The following is a 23,225-nucleotide window of genomic DNA, read 5'->3' on the forward strand; positions in this document are numbered from 1 at the left end:
AATGAGCCGAGTGGTTAGCGTATCCGCTCTCCAGCCAAAAGGCTGGGTTCGAATCCCGGCGTGGATGTTTATGATTGTCTGTGGAAATACTAGTGGTGTTGGTCGGCGGTAGATGGGGTTGGGGTAGGTTGCGGTCAGTTGTGGATGAGTGGTGGAGACAGAGCTGTAGAGCAGGTGCCCTCCCTCGATGAGTCATTGAACTCCCTGGAGGCGTCGTGTAATAATAATAATTCCAGTCTTTTTTTTCTTCTTCTCTTCCTTCTGAAAGTTATTTCCACACACTGCGCATTTTCGATTGCATGTCTTTTATCAATTACAATATCCATACCATACTAGCTATTTAATCATTGGCATTTTAGATCTTTTTTGTTTTATTCTATAACCTTGCCCCTTAAATATTTCACAGCAATTTATTTATTCCCCATTTCATCTGATCCAATTCGATTCTGCCTGCTTACGCTGCTCCCACGAACTCTGATATAATCCCTTTTAAGAATCTTGGCTATTCTATTAACTTTTGTCTCTTCCAAGTCTTCTATTCAAAACTGCAGTTTCATGTTTTTCCTTTCTTCTGACCACAGATTCAATTTTCACAATGATGTTAAGCTTTACTCAACCAGATTCTATCTTACCATTTTTCACATACATTTTGTAGTTCATCCGATGTCTTTGCATCAGTTCTTAGGTAGTTGCTTATATATTTACTGGTTCGTAGTATTCCATTACATTCGATATTTTCCAACCGTTCCTGTTGTCCCAGGATATGATCTTTTTGTTTATTTCCACCCAGATAGGTTATTCGATGTTCAGCTTTCTTCGAAAATCTTGTTTGTAACACAATCCTTGTGCTTCACTCAAATAGTAATGGTCTTTCCTTTTATTTCCTTACTTGGCTCGAATCAAGGTTTCGTGAACTTTTCATAGCCATTAAAATATTCGACATTTATTCTTTTAAGTATTTTTCTTTCTTCGCATACTGTTTAATACTTCCTGAGATTTAAGTCCATTTCACATAAAATTGAAATTAATGTGTGATAAATTACTAATTTATAAATTAACAGATGCATTTAATTAAAACATAGTTTACGTAAAATTCAGTTATTTTCGTTAGAGCACTTGATGCAGCAACAACTAAACTGAGGTACTTTTAATTTCTTTTAAGCTTTTTTTCCCCATTATTTGAGTATTTTTGTATGTCTCTATAGAAACACTGTTTTGAGCGGAATAGTTTCAATATTTGAACCCGCATGCTCATTTCAAAATGTGACACCATCAGCGACGATTTAAAAACAGCTTTGTGTTAAAAACACAAAGCTGCTTAAAAAATTGAATAAATGTTTTTAGTCAATTGAACAATTACCCTAATTTTGTAAAGTGGAGTTTGACTCCTATATATAGATATAAGCAATCATTTGGATGAGGATTGTCTGCATCTATATAGGAAATGAGTTTTTACATGACATATTATACTTCATTCAACTAATCATTGATTAGCTAAACCTTTTATAATGCTATAAAATAGAGAAAAAATAAGTATCCCCCATTTATAATACTATGACACCTAAGATCAATGATTTTCAGGATTATTCAGCAAAAATAACCGAGAAAATTGCATCACCCCCTCCTCCATTTTCCAGTAGGCACTGTTCAATTTCCAGTGGTACCGGCGAAAATAAGCACTAACATTTTGCAGTATATCGAAGAACTGCAACTTTGGATTTGATTAAGTGGATCTAATGCGAGTCATTGTATTAGATCCACTTATGATCTAATACGATGCAGATAACAAATAGTCGATCCGTGTGTCACAAGAAGTAATCCCGAATACGGCAATATGATCAAAGTAACAACATATGCATAACTGGAATCTCGAGCACATGCTAATATAATACCCGGAAGGAGTTTTTACCAACGTAAAATGGTATCTGAAATTCTGTATATTTTACTTTTGTCATACTTGAATCATTTAAAGAGGATATTTTTAAGCATTTACGAATCAATGACATAGTAATCAGTGAAATTTGTGTTCAGATGAAATATGTAATATCTGGTATCATCTCCATCTTCCCTTCCCCTCAGAATATGAAAAATGTGATATGTCTCAGTAGTTTAAGAATGTTATCCAATTAGCAAAGCATGCGCATTTTCAAATTACTGGGACTGATAGCCAAGTTTTAATCGGTTATGTCTCAGTTTAATGAATTGTTCTTGCCAGAAAGGTAAGACTGAATTTAAAAATAACGCTCTTAATTTTGTCTATATAAAGAAAAAAAAAGGATATTTATGAAAATTAAGATTTTTCTAAAAAAACATTTAGGCAGTTCCGACTCTTGTGTATCCCTGGCAGTTCTGGTTTCCTTTCGTAAATAAATATACCCGAAAACGGACAGTTTTAAAGCCTCAGAAGTAGGGGGGATTGGCCGACTGATTAGCGTATCCACTCTCCAACCAAGGAATTGCGGGTTCTACCCGGCAGCGGGAGATGAATTTCATCGCCCGATGTGAGGCCACCTCACTTATTAGAGGCCTGAAATGGCTTAAAGTTTCATGTTTGGATTTGTACAGCAGTTTTCGGACTATGTAAAAATAAATATAAAATATATAAATTTAATATAAAATATAACATTTTCAGTCCATCCAAAGTAATACTGCAGGTTTACGCAAAAATCTTTCATGGATAGGAGCCACATAAAAAAAAATTAAAAAAAAGCAGAAGGATGCATAATATTAATCATGCCGGCAAGCCCCACCTTTTATGCTAACATGCATACACCTGAATTCGGATGAGTTTATCCTTTGTCTGCTTCTGCCTTTCCCAAAACATTGTCGCACCGATGAACTTTCGTGGCGAAAGTGTTACAAAGAATGTGTAGTGAAATTTTGGCTGGAATGTTCAAGTTAATTGTAGTTCAACAGAAGCTGTGTTGATTTATGCCAAGAAATCACAACCGACGTTTAATGTTTCATTCCAAGACGAAATTCCTGTAGTAACACAATGAAAATTTCCACTTTTTTACAATTAGTATTAGGATATTTGATTTTTCGATGATTTTTCTAAGCATCTTCATTATATGTTACAGAGAGCTAATTTAAGAATTAATTACATTGCAAACTAAAGTTTTCCTTGGCAGTTAAAACTTCCGAAACTTCTATATTTTTTCTTCGTAGTATAAAGTAATTTTGTTGAACAAAAAAATCTGCAACAATGGGACTAAAAAAAGGAAAAAAAACCTTGATCAAACAGAAACAAAAATAATGGCTATGATTCGGATTTGTGAATTGTTCTTCGTTTTAACTGCGATGTCTTTCAGTAACGGTAGCGTTTATGAGGAAATTTCGCTAATTAAATTTGTGTCTTCCAGCTAAGGGAGCACATCATTGCGCAGTGATCTTATTTCATGAACAAAAGTATTTTGTTCATGAAATAAGATCTGCTTATTAAGGAAATGACCTGGCTAGTTTTAAGGTAAAGTGGCCCCTCAAGAGATCTCATAATCCGGAGCACGTGCTCACGTACTCATGCACACCATAACCCGAAATAAATGGCGTTAATTATTGCAGTTATTAGTTCTTACAGTGAGAATATTAAAAATTTTCGGGATCATTTAACAGCCTCCTAAAAAATTATCATTTTTCTAATGAAGGAAGAATAAGTTGAGAGAGCGTGTTGTATTTTAATTAGGTTTTGCATTACAGCGAAGGTAAAAGTTGATTTGAGGATTTGCTGCTTTATATAATTTTCACTATTTATTTCCTAGTAATTTGAAGGGGGAAAAAATGATATTCCGATGTCAAGATGAGGATTTCAGTTTTACAGCGACAGGGTGCACCAAAGGTGATTGTCATCAAAGTACAAGGTAATTATCTGCCTTCCACGCATGTCTAATGACTTTAATTTAAATCATTCGCTGCTAGAAAGACTGCTGCCCTCATGTTGTATACTTCTAGTTGGTACACCTGTGTTATGATATTTTGTACTGGTTTTATTACACTTTTATTTGAACACCAACTCAGGAAAGAGATTAGCTAAAATGTGGAACATTCCATAGACTATGCGTTCGGATCTCACCGTGGCATAGATGTTTATAAAATTATTTTCAGACAGCCGAAGTTTTGGAAATTTGTCCAATTTACGCTTTGAAGTGATAAATATATTTCATTTTTGATAGTGGAGTTTAGCAGCATTAATCCACATGGATAAAAATGATTAAAAATTTATTTTTTAATTGGCCTCGAAGAATAATAGGATCCTAAAGGTCCATCGACTGTTTTTATTTATTATAATTTCAATCAAGAAGTTTGGAAAAAAATTTGGAACATTTGGAATGGATTTTTTGGATGGAAACCTGTAACACATTTGGAATAGAATGTTTGGTCGGTTTGAATTAGCGTATTCGAGCACGTCACAAAAACATGGCTCTTATTTTATATGTCGAATAAAACATGCAAAAAAACAATTTGTTTTCTAAAATGGGTTATATTACGTAAGTCTTTCTTCAGTAACATTAAAGATAATTGCCAAAATCTTACAACAAAGATAAAACACGAAACATGCAAAAAAAAAGTGTTGTGGAGTCTCGTTATGTTTCACATATAAAATTTTTTGCCGGCCTGGTTGGCCGAGTGGTTAGCGTATCCGCTCTCCAGCCAAAACGCTGCGGGTTCGAATTCCGCAGTGGGCATGGATGTTTGTTGATTGTTTGTGAAAATAGTGATGGTGGTCGGCAGTAGATGGCTTTGGTGTAGATGATGAGGGTAGTTGCGGCTAGTGGAAACGGAGAGTTGTAGAGTAGGTGCCCTCCCTCGATGAGTCTTTGAACTCCCTGGAGGTGTTACGTAATAATAATAATATTAATAAATTTTACAGAGGACATGGCTTTCCTTTGTGAAATTTTATACGAAAGGTGTATTGCATTAACGCCTACTGTTCATTAACCATTTTAAAACAATGAATTCTTAAAAACCCACCGTAGGTCATTCAGAAGAACGATTCAAATAAGTGATTGTCAATTCGACTGGAAAGATCCAGATTCGAATTGTGCCTAGGATTTGAACTTCATAGAGCATTCCTAGCTGAATACAAGTTAATCGGCCTGGTACAAGTACACCCTAGCCTATGAACACAGTTCTACAGACGAAATACACAGCAGTTGCTAATATCAGCCGACCAACAGATGCTAATATTAAATAAAATATTTAACGATAAATCATTTATCGTATGAAAACGCACTATTTCGTACTTTATTTGACTGAAAGTTGATTAACTATTGTATACGGAAATGACAGTATTTCATCAAGCAAAACAGACCAACCAGTCGGAGAACCCACACGAAAGATGTAAACTGGCTACATAATCTCAGTTGCTTCGGCCGTCGTTCTTCCGACCAACCCATCTTATCTCCATTCAACAAACATTTACAATATAGAGGGCGCTTTTGTTGTCTGCTGTCAAAATGCTGAGCAAAAGAGACTTTCGCTTAATATAACTTGTGAAAGCGTACGTAAAAATTAAGCGTTCTACGATGAATTCCTAGTCAGTTGGGCACTTAACACGAAAAGTAATTAGCCGATAAGCGAAGTAGCCATACAAATAACATAAGAATATTTACTTTGTAAATCTGACTTACAGAAATTTCTTTATGAGAAATTTTAACGCGCAATTTCCTTGGCTGTTTAGAACGCTGTTTCGGTAGTGATTGTCACAATGACGTTGAATCCTTAGCGATATTGCACACTAGCAGATTTAAATGATGGCTGGTAATAATAACAGTTGGAACGTAAATGGGAAGAAGAGAGCTTTTAACTGACAGACTCATTCTTGATTAAATTACTACGTAATTAACGGTTTACATGACTAAAGTAACGATAAAGATCCCCTTCCCTACCCCCAACCTCCCATCTGTGTAGAGACACGAAACAGGAATAACAACAGAAAGATGTGAATTAGCCCGCATATGAAACTTTTAATTAACAGTGCAGAGAAAGAACTAACAAAACATCTCGAATATTCGCAATAAGTTTCCCAGTTATGTCCACTGTGATTTCTCCGCAACTCATTTTATAAATTGTAGCTAGGGTTCATGCGGGTAATTAAAGTGACTATGAAACAGCGGCTGACATCCTTTTGTAACAATATTAAGATATTTGCGGTAACAGTGTTTCCTTTAATCTTTTAACTTGATCTCTGAACGAATGTTTACCACGCGCGCGCGCGCGCACACACGTCATGTTTTAAATAGCAATCCAGTCACTTTTCTCGCTACATCTAATGGCGTTATAATAAATTGGATACCGAAATAAAAGTTTTCGTTCGTATATCTGACGTTAGATCGGCTGTAAATAAAAGTTAAGAAACGTCTTGAGGATCTATTCTGTAAAACTCATAAGTGTACCAGCTTAATAACGACAAAGGCATCTGGAAGAGATTAAAAATCAACCTGTGTCCGAGATTGTTTCTCAAAAGCATGCCAGGTGAATAACCGACTCTTCAGAAAAGAATGCGAGATTGCATCACGTAGATGAAAGAAGAAAATAAGAAGGAAATTAATAACTGCCAAGACAGGAGAGTTATAAGAAGGTACGAACCTGACGTCAAAGATAGGCCTTAGTATTTAATAAAAAAAAAAGGAATTTAGCGATAGAAAAATGGTTGCTTTTGCTTTGAGTGATTTTTCGTTTCATTATTTTCGTTTTTTGTAAGAACTACGTTTCATCAGATTATTGAAGCTTTCATTTTTAAGTTGAATGCAACAGTTTAGTTAATCTTTTCTTTCTTTCCACATTTTCTTAAACGACCACTTAGATTTGTAATTTGTACGCTGTTAATATATATTGTATGTTAATACCTTTTGGTATTAACTGATGTTTGCAGTGTGAAAGATCTTTAGGAGTGTTTCGCCAATACGTAAATATTTGATAAAATAGCGTGGTCATTCCGTCAGTGGCTCGTATAACGCTGTTCTTGTCATCTATGATAGTTGAACAGTAAATATTTGCTAAATATCACAGTTCTGTACTCAACTTGAGATAATTATTGTAAAAATGAATATTTTTCTATAATAATAGGATCACCATGCAAGAATGCTATTCCATTGTTGTCTGATGAGCTGACGACCAGATTAGATTTTGAACATTGCAAGTTATTAAGGATGGTTGTGGATCTTTGCAGGACATGAGCTTCTGCATGTTTGTCTTTTAGCTTCGTATTGCTGTGCAAGAGTGAAGAAACTGTGAAAACAGATGAGGCGTCAGTTGTTTCTTAGTTGTGAGTATTCTTAGGCCGCTTTGTTTTGTGGGAAGGAAAAAAAAAACTAGTAGCTGAAAAAAAAATAGTCGCCGAATACTCACATTATAGATAGGATTAGAATGAAATGCTGAAATGTTATAATTCATCAAATCATATATCATTGGTTTCAAATGTTTTTTTTTTTTTCCCTTCTCCATGTCATTTGTTACGTTTGTGTGAAAATGGATGATGGACAAAAGGAAAACTAAGGAAACTCACTCATGGCTAGAAATGAATGTTAGAAGAATTCTCATTAGAATTCTTTTGCCATTCATTATGACTTATCAGAAGAATTCTCATAAGAGCCGACATTGTTTTGGTCATCGTAAAAAAAAAATCCATCCCTTCTTTTAAGGGGAGAGGTGGTTGGAATTGCAATAGTGAGGTGGAGAAAAAAAATCGACAAAGAAAGCGAATCCTTTTTAAGCAGGTTTTATTATAACTTCTTTTTTGCAGGCTTTAGTTAACTTGGAATTATTTCTTACAAGATTAAGTTTAATGATTTATTACACGAATGCAATCTTAAACAAACTTCGCTTTGCGAACGGGAGCATTGTCGTGTTGATACAGGAAAGGTCTTCATTGAATTGTTGTCATAAAGTTAGAAGCACCGAAGTTTTTATGTCATTATAGGCCGCACCGTTAAGACTCCTCACCCATTTGTGAAATTAGGGAGTGCAGCATGAAAAACACCCAGACCACGATGACTCTTCCACCTAAATTTATAGTCGGCACAACACATTTGAGTAGCTAGCGTTTTCTTGGTATCCGCAGAACCCGATTCATTCTTTGGATTGGCCGATAGTGCATCATGATTCATTAATCCAGAGAAGGCATTTGCACTGTTCCGGGGTCCAATGGCAGTGAGCTTTACACCACCTCCATCCAATGCTTGGCATTGCCCATCCCGATGTCAGGCTTGTGCGTGGCTGTTTGACTATGAAAACCTGTTCTTCATTCCCAATGAAAAGATGCTGCTGGCGTTGCTTCCAGAGACATTTTGAAACTCAGTAACGAGTGTTTTAACCAAGGAGGAGCGATTTTTTTCTTCAGTACTCGGTAGTCCCATGCAGTGATTTTATGTGGCCTACAAGTTCGCGATTATGCTGTTGTTTCTCCTAGGTCTTTTCGTTTCACAATAACATCGACTAAGTGATGTTACTATGAAATAAAAACATCCATTAGAAACCATTAGAAATTTCCCGAAATTTGCTCTTGCGAGGAACATCTTATGATAGTGCCGCGTCGAAAGCCACTAAGCTTTTTATCTCATGTGTCCCCATATTTTTGAACCAGATAATGTATTTCTCTGATATAGTAGGAGTTTCTGATGCCGAAGGCTTACACAGCAGTGAAAAATATCACGATTTGGTAAAGATTTGAAAGTTCAATTACTCTGGCTGCTTTTCGCGATGTAAATAGCTTTTATTTTCTTCGTTTCTTCGTATATATATATAATGCTGACATGATTCTTTTGTTTTTTTCTCAAATGCAATACAGGTTATCGTCACAGTAGGGAGTGTTCTTATTTTGTAATAATACCATTGGTATTTCTGAAAATTTTTTCAGGAGTAAATGATTTTAATCTCAAGGATGAGACCACTGCATTGCTTATTAGGTGCGCCTCCATAGTGTGATCGCCAGACAAAGCTTATCTGGCGACCGCACTATGGCAATCCGCCATAGTGCGAATTTTCAATTGAAGGGGAGTTAGTCGATTTCCTACTTATGGGGACGGTTTTCCACCGAAAACCATTATTTATTTATTTTAATAAAATGAACATCCTTTCGGAGGAAAAACATGGCTGTTTTTAATTGTTTCGCAAAGGAAATGAAAGAAAAGTGTACAGTTTCTAACACTGTGGAGAAGTCGTCTTTCCTATATTAAGAAAGAATATTAATTTTATGTTCGTACTGGCCGCATTAATATTAAAAAGGAATGGAAACAGAAAATTGTGAAACAACTCAACATAAAAACGACTAACCGGAGTTGGGAATAGGATATTCTAACACTATTTTTAAAAGAAAATATATCTTCCACTCGACATATTGATAAGTGCAAATGAATCTTATTTCAATATTTAATTGACATTCAAGTCACTTCTGGGTTACTTGAATCTTAATTTATGCTATTTGACAGAGTATGTTTGAAATTTTGATATCAAAACACTAACAAAGTACTCTGTTACTTTTGAGATTTTATACGAATTTTCTTTTATTAAAAAATATGAAATTCTTTTCATCAAAACTTTATTTTTCCAGTTTGAAGTCGTGCTAAGCCATTCATAATATACATCAAAATATATTTGAATATGATTTAATCAAAATAAATGTGCATTCATTAGCCTGGTCTACAGAAAAATTTGATTGTTGCTATTGCCTGTGCAGTAATAAAATTGTAGTAGTAGTAATAATGTATATAATAGTATGGTAGATTAAGGCCAGTATACTCATTAATTTTTATGAAAAGTTTGGTTTGAGAAAAGACATTGAACAGTAAAAATTATTAGGATGAATATATTTCCATAATGATTCTGCAGTACGTAGTTTTTAATAGCTAGCAGCTGATTAACTTCTATAATACACACAATATAAAAGCTATACAAGGAGTTTAATGCTGGCTTAGGGAACAAGTTTAACTTTTCCTTTTACAGAAAATGCTAATAAAATAACGGAAATGAATTATTTCAAACATTAATTAAATAAAACTATCATAATAGTCTGGTGTTTAAACTCCATCATTTGCTTGTATGACGTAAATGATTTGCATTAAGATGACATAAATCACAGTTCCTAATCAATATTTTTGTTTAATGGACACAGAGAACAACCACAGTTCTTCTGCTGCATTGTTCTTTGTTTTAGAAACTCTTCTCTCATTGGCTTGCTATTACCCGCTTTGTTAGTGTAAATTTAAGACTGGCGTCATGCGGTTAGACATTCTCTCAGTTAATTTCGTAACAGACTAAAGTGTATTCATACTTTGCTAATGTGTTCCAGTTTTAGTTCTTTTTCTATTTATAGCACGAGATACAATACTATATGTAAATAATAATGCATAAGTTATATTTTTATATACTTTGGCTAACCTTGGAGATGGAGCACAATGCATATGTAGCAATTACAAAACTAATACTATAACGATATGCATCTATACGAAGATGGTAAGAGGGAGGGGGGGGGTTCTAATGGAGGTCTTTTCAGTCAAGCTTTCATCTCTTTGGCATTGGGGTATTTGTATTTTTGCTTTTATAGTGGTTTATTAACAAAGCACTGCTTTCCCCACTTTATTTTAAATTATTAAACAAATATGAAGATTATGTGTAAAGAAACAAATAACCAGTATAGATATCATACTTTTTACGATAGTTTTTAATTTTTCGTATCAAAAGTGTGGCGATAAGTATACGCTGTTTGTTGACTTTCTTCACTGAAAGTTGCAGCTATTTGAAGACACATGCACTAATAATATGAGCTCATAAATCACACGAACTTTAGCAATTCTTCAGTGCTGCTGCCTTTGATACATTAGGATGATTTATGTGCCTATCTTATTTGTTCATGCTCCGAAGGAAATGTCTTGTTCCTACAAGGAACCGGAAACAATCCTCCGTCTAAAGTGTTTCCTGCAGCCATCCAGCGAGCAGTTAGAAGGTCGTGTAGACGATCTTTCAACTATTTCTGAAACAAACATTGCTGACGTAATTTTAGACGCTTATAATTGTTACAAATGAGTTCTAACTGCAGCTATCTCCATGAGTTGGTGTTTAATCATATTTATTTGGTGAATATATTCATAACTTCGACTTAAGGAGAGAGATTAAGAATGTATATCTTTCATTGTGGTAAATATGCTCATTAACAATATAAGTCCGGACAGAGAAAAAATATTTACTTACATGTACATCATATTCATGTAATTTTTCCAATTTCATATTTTAAAATAAAAACTAATAGAGAAAAAAAGACAAAAGAAAAAAGTTACATAGAGATATGTCAAGAAAACAAAAATATTGCATCTAAAATTAACATCATCAAAAAAATAAAAATAAAAAAGGATCGAATTGAGCAAATGAAATACGAATTAAAGAAATTCCAGTAAAAATTTTAAAAGCATTGAGAATACAAAAACATGCATAATGAAATGAGGATGCGACTTTGGTTACATAGATCTTTGAGAACGTCTGACGGCATAAATATATTCTTAAAAAGGTTAGTGATGAATAATAAATTCTTTCAAGTCGGGAATTTGTTTCAGGAATGCACTCACAATATGTACAACCTCTGTCCAAAAAGAAACCGAACTTTTCGAAAATAGAAGAAACTAGTGGCGCCACCTGTTGTATCTTTTTGTTGTCGAAAGCGGCAGCCTTCATTAGTGTTGTGTCAACTGTTTGTGACATTTGTTTCATTAGAAGCTGAGTTATAGTGCTAGAGTGACAGTGTGTTTTGACGAACGGTCTGTCGTCACGATATTAATGCCGTACGCGACGAATTCTCGCTATCAATCGCTTCAAAACTCACAATTGACCGTTTGGCCAGGCGGAACGAATTCTTTATGGATAATACCTTGTAATCGTAGAAACAAATCAGCATTGTCTTTTGACTCCTCCAAGCGATTTTTTTTTTCGGAATACCCCTCTTCTGGTGGTCTCCACTTAGCACTCTGGCGCTTTGTTTCGGGCTCATACTCGAAACACCACGTTCCGTCACCAGTAACTATTGTTTCAAAGAAGTTTGAGTCCTTAGGAGCAGTTTTAATCAGGTCCTTGCGGTGTTCATTTCGATACATCTTTTGTCGTCGGTCAACCTGTGGGGAACAAATCGCGAATTCAATTTACGAAGGCTCAAACTCTCGGTCAAAATGTTGTGCACAGTTGATTTTGGAATCCCCAATTCATCTTCAATCAATTTCACGGATTTCGGGTTTTCTCTGATGAAATCACGCACTTTTTGGATGTTAACTTCGCTCAGTTCAATTTTTGAATGGCCCGGCTTTTCGTCGTCCTCAAGTCTCACGACTTTGAAATCGCTTAAACCACTCGTAAACTTGAATACAAGTGGTTTAAGCATCAAACGCATCAAATGCTTTTTGAAGCATTTGATGCGTTTCGGTAAAACTTTTACCAAGTTTAACGCAAAAGTCAATCGCGGCTCTCTGTTTGAAACTCATTTTCCGACCGTTCGTCAAAACACACTGTCACTCTAGGTACTATAACTCGACTTCTAATGAAACAAATGTCATAAACAGTTGACACAACACTAATGAAGGTTGACGCTTTCGACAACAAAAAGATACAATAGGTGGCGCCACTAGTTTCTTATATTTTCAAAAATTTCGGTTTCTTTTTGGACCCCCTACATGTAGTTTATCTTTTTAACCAGTTTCTATTTTATATTATCAACTTTTATTAAACGTGTAAATTTAAAATATAGAGAGCCAAATATAGAGCTGCTGTTGCAAGAAGCGGTGGCTTCTTGCAAGAATAAAATTAGGCATATTTAATCCGTAAATAGTCAAGACAGTGAAATGCCTCCGATAAGCAACTAAAGTTTCGGAAAACAATAGCGTACACGTGGCAAACTGAACTTGTTTCATCTTAGCCATAGTTCACTATGAATTTCAGTATTAAAAGAGATATGGAGAAGCTCTCCACTCCCCACTTAAAAAAAAAAAAAAAATGTCCTTCAGCATGATATAGAGCGCCAGAAAATATGAACCGATTTTGCTGAATGCTGCTGTTTAAAACTTGAAGGAAATATTGTTGAGCAGTTTTCATGGTTAAAATCAGACAGTAATAACTACTGCACTACGTGAAGGCCAACATTCATTTTTCATTGAGCCAATAAAGAGTCATTGGCTAACTGCGATGCCGTTTGGTTTGAAAGAACTAGGTTCAAATTCCATCAAGAATGCAAAAAAATATTAAGTTTTTTCAACTGCACGTTGGCTTTTCCGGTCTCATACGGAGGTAGCAGGAAAAATGTCTTCTACCTCCTTATGTCACTGATCTTTTTTTCTCTTTTCAGTCGTTTCGACCGTAGGTGACTTTGTAGGCATTGCCCACAAAGTATTCCTGGTGAGATTTTTACAGGGTAGTTCACCATTGCTTTCCCAAACTCCCCAATTTTATTCGGGCTCGGGACCGGCATATGGCTGGGACATATTCATGACTGTAATCCATGTGTGTTCACGGGGCCGGTTTGTCTGATCTGGGGGACGAAAAACCCGAGTTTCCGGGTGAAAAAACCTACATCCGTATGAGAACGGCTAACTCACCTTTTGTCGAAAGAGAAAAAGCTTCCTCACGTCATTGACGGGAATCGAATCCACGTCTTTCCGACCGAAGGGCTTCGTCTATACTGATTGAGTTACGGAAGCTCTCCTTATGACACTGGCAAAATCAGAGTGCTTATTAGTGTTTCACTACAGAACCGGTGGCCATAAGAATACATGCACTTACTAGACATATCATAACATGCAGGCGTCATACTTTTAGTTGCTTCAGTCGCAATTTAAAATAATACTAACTTGTGATGCACTCAACTTCTCTGAGAGATTGACAGTGTCAAGTCCATCGGCTCTGGTTTGTATTTCTCCCTCGAGATATTAATCATACTCATTAAATGTACTAACTTCCTGCCTTTTGTTTATCAATACGTATCTTAATATCGTGATCACATCCGCATTGCTATTGTACGTATATTTCTGAATTTGTCAGTATAGAACATAACAATATCTAACTAGCACGAGCTGCTTGCTTCGAGATACAATAATAATATATGCTTAGTTTTTATTACTGTAAATCACCACTCCCCTTGCTGATGTACTAAACATACCTATAGCGATTTTCACAAGTCCATCATTGCTAATCTTCCATTAAGATTTTTGAATCCTCATGAATAATTTGAGGCACCCGACTGGAGAGGTGGTTTAAATTATCAACCGTTCAGTATTTATCTTTCATGAAATTTTTGAGTTGAAAACATCCATTTACGAAATACTGAACCAAGGAAGGAGTTCAATTTAAAGGCGTCGGTTAGCGACCATATTTTTCTACTTTCTTGTAAGAAGATGCGCAGCTGCTTGCCAACACCCATTTGCAGTCCACAGTGAACCTAACGAACTGATCCTCTTCCTCCATTCCATTTACCTTTCTTCTTAACCTCTTCACTGCACTTTGTAATAATATTGTGCTATTTGGATTATTGGAACTCAATCGGTAAATAGAACAAAGACCCAGAATGTTAATTAGTTAAAAAAATAGATAAAAGCCATGTTTTATTTTTTATTGTCCTGATAATTGTTTTTACATCTTATTTGGTGTCGTATATAGTAAAAACCTATTCGACATATATATTTACAACATGTTTAAGTTGTAATAAGAACGTCATATCAAGATAGAATCACACAAAAAAATTATTTGAAGAGAGAAAGGAAGCAGTGACAATCCTTTATCCAGAGTTGAAATTATCTTATTTTAATGATTGCTGCACAAAAAAAAAAATCGATAATTCAAATGCAAACGAATACTTACGCATATATCTATTTCCAATAGGTTATTTTTGGTATGTAATATTTGTATTGTAAATTTGAAATTGAAATTCTGTTTTCCAAACAGCTCTCTGCAGACAAGTCGAGTTTCGTTTATTACCAGTATTCCACGACCATTGTAGCGTGTAGAAATGGACCAACGGAAATCAACAGAAAAATATATTGTCTGCAGAATGATATATTTTAGCAATAAATCACCAATCTATGGTTTTGAAAATTCTAAAATCATTCCCTAGAGGGATGCTGTGCTTTCAAAATCAATTTCGCTACAACTGCAGAATATCTTGATATTAGCACAGATCTTCACAATTAGGTAAAACGAATTAAAAATATACTTAATTGTAATTAACTTTGACAGTTATTTAAGGTATTAGTCTGAACGTACTTGGATAACAGGATCATAATTATGCATATGCAATTATCTTTGTATGAGAAGTTTGTGACTTACATTAAGAGTAATAGTCGCCTTGACCGATTTGATTACTGTGAGGAATTAAGTGTTACCGCAACATATCGGTAACTGTGCATTTATTCCGAAAGAATTTCCATTGCTATAAATAGTTTTCTATTCGATTTTCAGATTATCCTTTTATTACATTCGTGTTAGTTTTTTTATCATCATCTAGAAGCTTTAAGGAAACAAATGATAAAATTATGCAAAAAAGAGAACTCTAATTTGATACATCTGTTAATCGTAAACAACCAAAGTTTGGAAATTTTGTTAATATGAGAATCAGCCTTTTTCGATTACAACCTGAAAATATTCTCAAACTTCGAATTTCTGCTTGTTTCCGAGGATAAATTTGAATCTGAATTAGTGAAATTTTACTGTAGCGAACATTATTTAAATTACAGGTAAAGTGTGTGGCTATTCGCGAACAAGTTGCATAGGGTATTACGCTCTGTAGTTTAAGGAAAAGAGTGGAATACATTTAGTATACAGAAGGTTCCGACGGCTATAGGATACTCTAATGGATGGCCCATGGGATATTATGCCCAACACTATTAAACAACCTTCTCAAGCCATTAATCACTTCCTCCAGTCAAAGGAGGCAGGTGTAGGCACCCAGACTGTATTAGTGGCTTGCCTCCAAGTTATTATACTTTAATAATATAGAATTTGATTAATTCCTTAACGCTTGCTTAAAGAACAGCGTCACTGAAAATGAGCTCAGGTATACATCGCCAGCTTGTTTTAAATGGATATTCCGCTTAGGATATTGAGAGTAAACTCAGGTAATCGCGTTTCTTCTCCTTTCTTCAACTTTTAAATACGTTGTCCAAGAATATGAGATAATTATTTTATTTTGCTTGTCGATCGGTGTAAGTTTGTTAATAAACTGCCAATCAATGACTCAACTGGTTCTGTTGTGCAGACATCGCTCGATACAACCATTACATGCATCTTAATATAATTTCTTAATATATTGTCTTTCATAAAAGAGACGTGCTATATTAATTTACTGCTCTGGGAATTGATTTCTCGTTTTTTAGCAACCTCTTTCAGCTTCTTTCACATTCCCTCCCCCCCCCCCCCCAACACTGGCAAGATTTCTGTCACTTCTCTTTCTCTTGTAAATTTTAAGTCTTTTCTTCCTTAAGTACTTGATTAAGAAGGAGAAGAAAACAAATTAAACATTTGTTCTTTGGAAACAAAAGCCTTTTTCTAGGGGTTTTATTAATAAAGTTTTTCATTGTTAAAAATAAACGAGGGGAATGTATTTTTAAAAATGGCATTGCATTATTTATTAAACTAATGGAATTGGAAATGAATCACATGCATTATTTTTGTTATGGAATATTACTTATTTAAATAGTCATAAATATTCAATAATATAAAACGATTAGTGTACATGAGTTCCCTTCCTTAAAAAAGTAATAGTTGAATTACAGTCATTTGTGTAAAAGCAATTTTTCAAACTTATCAGGTATTTCTTTTTAGGGGAAGGGAAGAGGAATCACTATCCCTCAGAGAACGAGTGGGATGTAGATGGTATCGTAAACTCTTACTCTGTATTTATACACCTTGGAGAATGTAGGGGTTGTGTTATAGCATGATTCAAACCGGTGTTAAATGTTTGAAGTGCTCTGTTGCTTAATCCATTTAAAATAATTCTGATTTTTGGTGGTTTCTTATGCTCAGTGTAATTGAAAATTTACGCTTTCAATTAGCGCAGTTCATGATCTGTTTTATTTATTATGAGATAGACATAGAAATTATACCATGGCAACTGCTTGTAGTAGCTGAGTGGAATGATGTACTTCTAAACTTCGCGTGTTCAATTCAACACTATAAATATTATTTTCATTCCAAAAATGAGCAAAAAATGAGTGATATTTTAAGACTAATACTCCAATGGATGGTATTAAAGTAACTCAGCATTGTTTTTAATGCAGTACTGTGCTTTTCAAATAATTATTTCTCACCAAATAGGCATACTAATGCATCACGAAACTAAAGTTCCTAAAAATGACAGCATTATATATAAAATAATAATTGGTTAATCTTTACAACGAATTTGTGGGTTATGGCTTTAAGACATAATCTAAGAAGCACTGCATTTTTGCTTTTTAATTATTTAATTACCGAAATGAAGCCTGTAGGTTATTTCTCCAGAATTACAAATCTCGATTTTAAATGTTGTCAGACTAATGAAGGATATTTTATTAATATTTCAAATAGTTCAATAGCCAGTGTGAAGTTCTTAAGTTTTCTTTTTTAAACAAGATAAAGAAAAATGATAGCGCATATATCCTTAATAGACATTTCATGAAAGAAAGATAAACCCAGAAGGACATGAAAGGTTTCGTAAATATTCTTGGTAAAAACTGTAATGAATACATAAATAACTTCGAGGTTATGCAAACCATTATTTGTATTTATAGTCCACATATGAAGAAATTTCAATCACTTTAAAGTGATTTGTTTCTTTTTTTTTTTTTTGTGCATCTATACTTGGGCCATTCGTTTTCCACTCGAAGAGTTTAAAACCCCCAAGATTCCCTCTTTTGCACTGTTGCATAATTAATGTAATAATGTACGGAAAAGCTCAAACACACAGCTAATTATCTCTTCGTAATCTGTACATCTTTTTTTCTTCATAGACTGATATGTTCCAAGGGGGGGGAGGGAAAAATCTTTTCATGATACTTATTTGTTCCCAATTCTTTCCTACCTTACTCTCTCCCCCACGACATCACTGTGTGTGTGTGTGGAGGGCAAAATGTGCTATGTAATCAATATAAAAGTATAAGCATTACGATACGATATTGTCTAATGTAAATAAATACGCTATAACATATTTATTTATTTTCATTTCATAACTGAAGTCAGTCAGGAACAGAAAATTTAAATAACTGGAGATATACTTCAGCTTAAATCTTCACTCATTTGTGGCATGTTTTTATGGAGGAGAAAGAACGTTGCGACAAGCCAGGATCGCGACAAATGAAAACGGATGAGCTATAAATGACCAAAGACAATTGAATGCAGCAACAATGCGAAGTAAACAGTTAATTTTTTAAAGGATTATAAGTGTCGTTTTATCTTTGTTACGCTAAATTTTCTATTATTAAACAGCAAATTTAGGTTAAATAGTTTTGGCTATTTAACCATCTGAGGTAGTTATAAAAATGAAGTTATTTAATAAAGTATCAAACACGAGAAAAGGGTCAAGGAAGTTCTTTGAAGCAGTGGACAGTCGATCTTTCAAAGCAAGTTCTTGTCTTAAACCAGAATTCTCAGTTTCGTTGAGAAAAGTCAAAGGTGAATCAGACTCGGTGAGCAGTTGAAAGTGCAATCGCAGAAACTTAAATTTAATCCTGCGTCCTACTTTTGAAGAAAGAAAAGAAAGTGGGAACTACCTGGGGACTTTGAATATGCTCGAAAACGAAGGGCTGCCTTCGCTTGGTTTTCAGACAGCAACATTAGACGAATTACGAGAGCAGCTGATAGAAGCGAATGTTTTTTCTTTTGCCAGAAAGAAGAGAAATTGCGATGCACTTCGTTGTTTTGGATGACTTGGACAAAGTGCCGCAATACACAGAATTACAAAGAAAACAATTCCCCGTAGAATCTGTACATAGAGACACCGAAAGGAATTTTGTTAGCGGAAAAGTTAATGCGATACACATGAAGCTCGTGATGTTTAAATTGGATATGGTATTAAAGTAATAATCGCATTTCATTTTCACAAAGAAAATGAACATTGAAATGAACCCATCTTATTTTCTAAAAGGAGATGGCTTAATTTTTTTTAATGGTTATAATGTCTGAAATGTCAAACACTTAATGTTTGACATTTCAAAAATGTTTTATTACGGAACTACTGCGTAACTCAGTCGGCGACGAGGATCCGCTTTCGAATTCTATCAAAGAACGCTAAGATCCTTTATTTAGAACTTTTTAACTGCAGAGCAGGGTCATACCGCCAAAGAAACAGGGATGAGAATACCCGCTATTGAATATTGCATATTATACAGTCAGGAATACCGTCCTGTTTAAAATATTAATTAGATTTATACGAAGCCAATTTACTTGACTGTGAGAGGCTGTTCAGACTAATATCTAAAGAAGCTGAATGTATTAGCAAACTAAAGTTCTTTTGGAGTGGCAACGCATGAATTCCACGAATTACTCAAATTCATATTTACCTCAAGGTACATTGAGGCTTCTACTTTATGTACTGTCCAGGTAAGTTTAAGTTTTTCAGAGAAAAAAAAAAACTAGAGTACCCGGTGGAAAAACATCTCTATAGCCTGAGACTAATTCTATGCTGGAAAAAGAAAAAATGTATTTGTAAAAGTACACTCAAATTATATCTTCTGTATATTCACAGAAAGAAGATAAATTGCGATACACAGCTTTTCTTAGAATTCTCTCCTTTTTTCACATTCTTTTTTCTTCTATTTTTTACATGCATATTTATACACACTTCATACATATTTTTTGAACTTTGGTTGATGAGGGTATGAAGATGATGACCACGGAAGGATGTTACTTTCTATTTACGCGGTATGAAGAGACATGCGCCCTTTGTTTGGAAAAACTTAAATATTTATAAGGGCTATTCAACCGAAGGCCTGTCTCATAAATGGAATTATATAACTTCATGTTATAAATACTTAGCAAAAGAAGTATATTGAAGGATATTAGGAACATAATTTATAAAAATATTTGAGTTAAAATAGCGAAACTGAATAGGAAAAAAAATGTAATCCTTTGTAATTATCTTTCATAATTAAGGAAGGTGTTTTGGCTTAGTTATCAGTAGCATTCTAACTAACGATCGATATTCGGTTACCTACAATGCGGATGACGCGTCAAAATTTTGAAACGAGAAAGTATTCATTAATAACTTTTAAGATAGATGAAGAGCTAAAGGAAACATCACAAGATTATCAGATGAAGTTAGTTTATTGTTGGTTAGTATTTTGTTGAACATCGAAATGAATTGTTTAGATTAAAATAATCCACATACTATGGAGTTTTTTATGACATATTTACAACACCCGAGTAGTGTAATGACTGAGAATACAAAAATCTAAATATTGATTCTGAAAAGGAAGAGGTACATATTTTAATTCCAAGCATTTTGAATTTATATGCTCATTCATGTGCTTTAAGTCGGAAAAAAATAAATTAATTTATTGACGTTTTTGATGGTCACAATAAAAGATTACTTGGTATTTCTTAAAAGAGAATATTAAATGGAGTGATGATAATGATATTCCAGGGATTATTTCTACCATTGTTTAGTTTCGAGATTTAAAATAAGAAGGAGGAAACCATCTGGTAAACAATCGCTCCACTCACCGGTTTTCATTGTAATCCCATTTCGGGCAAAAAAAATGAAATGTTTGCCATATTCTGTCAGCAGTAAAATGATACAATTCTAAGGCTAGCTAAATAATTCACTCGACAATTATTGTAATGGTGAACATTCTAGCAAGCTGCTATTAATATTTACGGCTCATTGGAATCGTATGAAAGCGTTAGCGAAGTGAAATCCACGCCACATTGGGCAATGACGACTGAGCATATTGCAAAAGAAATGTTTTCAATGGAAAAATTATCAACATTTTTCTTGAAGTAATTTAAGTTTAAAAGAGACGTTTAAGAAAACGACACACACACACTCACTGTACTTAAAGTGGCAATTAATTCACGACTGGCTATCATAACACCCTCCTTCTCTCATAAAATATTTTTCTGCTTTTTGGATGTCATTTCCACACATGATAAATTATCTATTAGTTTTTAGCTAAGGACTATAAATTTTTTGCTGATGAAAGGAATTTAACTTGTAAACTCTACAGAACTCCGCCTTTCTTTTGTCAAAAGATAGAACGATTTTAGTGCGAAGTAAAAAATAACCAGTTCATTAGCTTTCTAATAGGGCGGAACTTGAAACTTTACTAGAAGGCTGAAGTGTAGTCATTTTAGAATAATTATTACTGATTTAAAGAAAGCAATGCATATAAAAGAGTTTATCGTACTTTTCTGACGAATAGGGTACTTTATTTAGCACCGGAACTCTTCAGGAATGGGAATAAAAAAAAGATTCAGAATTGCTTGCTTTAAATATGTTGAATTAGTATTACGACCAATGAGTTTTGAGATATACCGTGGATGTCGTGTGGGAAATGCAGTTGATACGGTGCGAAGAAACGCTAGTGCGACCATCCGAGTCTTAGTTTCATCCCTAGATTTTTTTTTAATGAATTTCTCTGATTGAAAAAAAATGCAGTAGTTGATGTGTTAGAGCAGTCATTAGTATTTTTTTAGAGGAAAAAGAATTATTGGGGAATGCATAAACTGAATCATTGGAATGATTATGATCATACACAACCTTAGAGTGTCGGAATTATTTCCACTTTTGGTGAATGTTATAATTAAATAAAAGAAAATCTACAACCTGTTCCTATTATGATGGTCGGTTTCTGTAGTTCATCATTAATCATTGAGACATTGAAGCTTTGGTAATGTAGCTACACTTGTTTAAGCTTAGATCTAGTTAATTAAAACGTTTTTGTTTCAGAGAAAAAGGTTTAGACTCTTGTGTTTTTTATTACTTTTTTATGTTAGCTACAGGAATTTTCAGTATTCTCAAATGTGTTCTGAGAGTTACATAAATTTACAGAAACTTTATTTACTTGTAATGTACATGCAACCTTTTTTTTTTTTTTTCTGAAGTATATTTTTACTTAGCACTGGTAGCTGTGCACATGGCTTCAGTAAATAAATTTATTGTATCTATTTCACAACACATCGTGTTTTAAAGAACATTTTTTCACTAGTCGTTAACTGAACTTGTAGTCCTTGGAGTCTGCGAACTGATGAATTGATGATAGGAATTGATGATTTTGCAATTAATCATTTTGACGATTCTAAATATATAATGACTGAAATTGCTCACATTGTTTTTGCCAGTATACTGACGATGAGCGAATTTAAATGGAAGACAAAATACTTACAAGGGATTTAAAATTTCAAGCGTTTTTCTGTCTGAAATGTTTTGTATCTGTCAAAAGAAAAGTTATCTTAATCTTTGTATCTATGCTCATAGATATTTTTATATCTATGTTCACAGCAAAACAATAGTTTTCTTTCTTTATTAATCTGATTTCTTTATTCGATATTTATTTAATATTTTGATTACCTTTTTTGTTTAAAAAAGCTTAGTGAATGGAAACATAATATTGACTTTTTTATATCTATGTTATATGTTTTTGATTCAGTTAAAAATGTAAAGAAAATGATAATTTGGAAATTTTATAACGCATATGTTACGAACCCAAGGAACTATTAGTTTGATTTGCTCAAAAACATCGTGCAAACATTCATGCCTTAGGATTAATACATGTAACGTTTTCATTGAATAAATGTATTTTACCAACTGTGCCATTCAATAGTCATGAGGGAATTGGAAATTGAAACTAAATGATAATACAGTATATATTATATTTTGTTCACATTGAACGGTTCTCTTGAAATATTTCATATCATTATAAAAGGTTCTTCTGTTTTTTAATGCCATATTGATTTTTTTCTTTTCAATTTTCAATCTTTTTAAACACTTGTTAGAGAGCATAATTTACACTTCGAAAATGATTCATTTCTCATGAACGTGTAGTTAATTTGAACATTTTCAGTTACCTTATGAACTGAAAAAGAATTTCTTTAATTCAAAACAGGATATCAGTTATTAAAATATCAAAATGCAAATTAAGATTGCTTGTCAGTGGAACGGATTTTTTATCAACAAAGCATGTAGTTTACCAAATCATTTCTAAAGATTGCACAATTTTATCTATCACTCTGCATAGTGAAGTAGTGTAGTAAACTTATGACCGTTTCGGGCTACGTTTTCGCCTGCTCTTTTT

The sequence above is a fragment of the Typopeltis vanoorti genome, chromosome 8 (genome assembly GCF_054136105.1).
Source record: "Typopeltis vanoorti isolate ZY-2024b chromosome 8, IOZ_Tvanoo_1.0, whole genome shotgun sequence".
In the NCBI taxonomy this organism is placed as follows: Eukaryota; Metazoa; Arthropoda; class Arachnida; order Uropygi; family Thelyphonidae; genus Typopeltis; species Typopeltis vanoorti.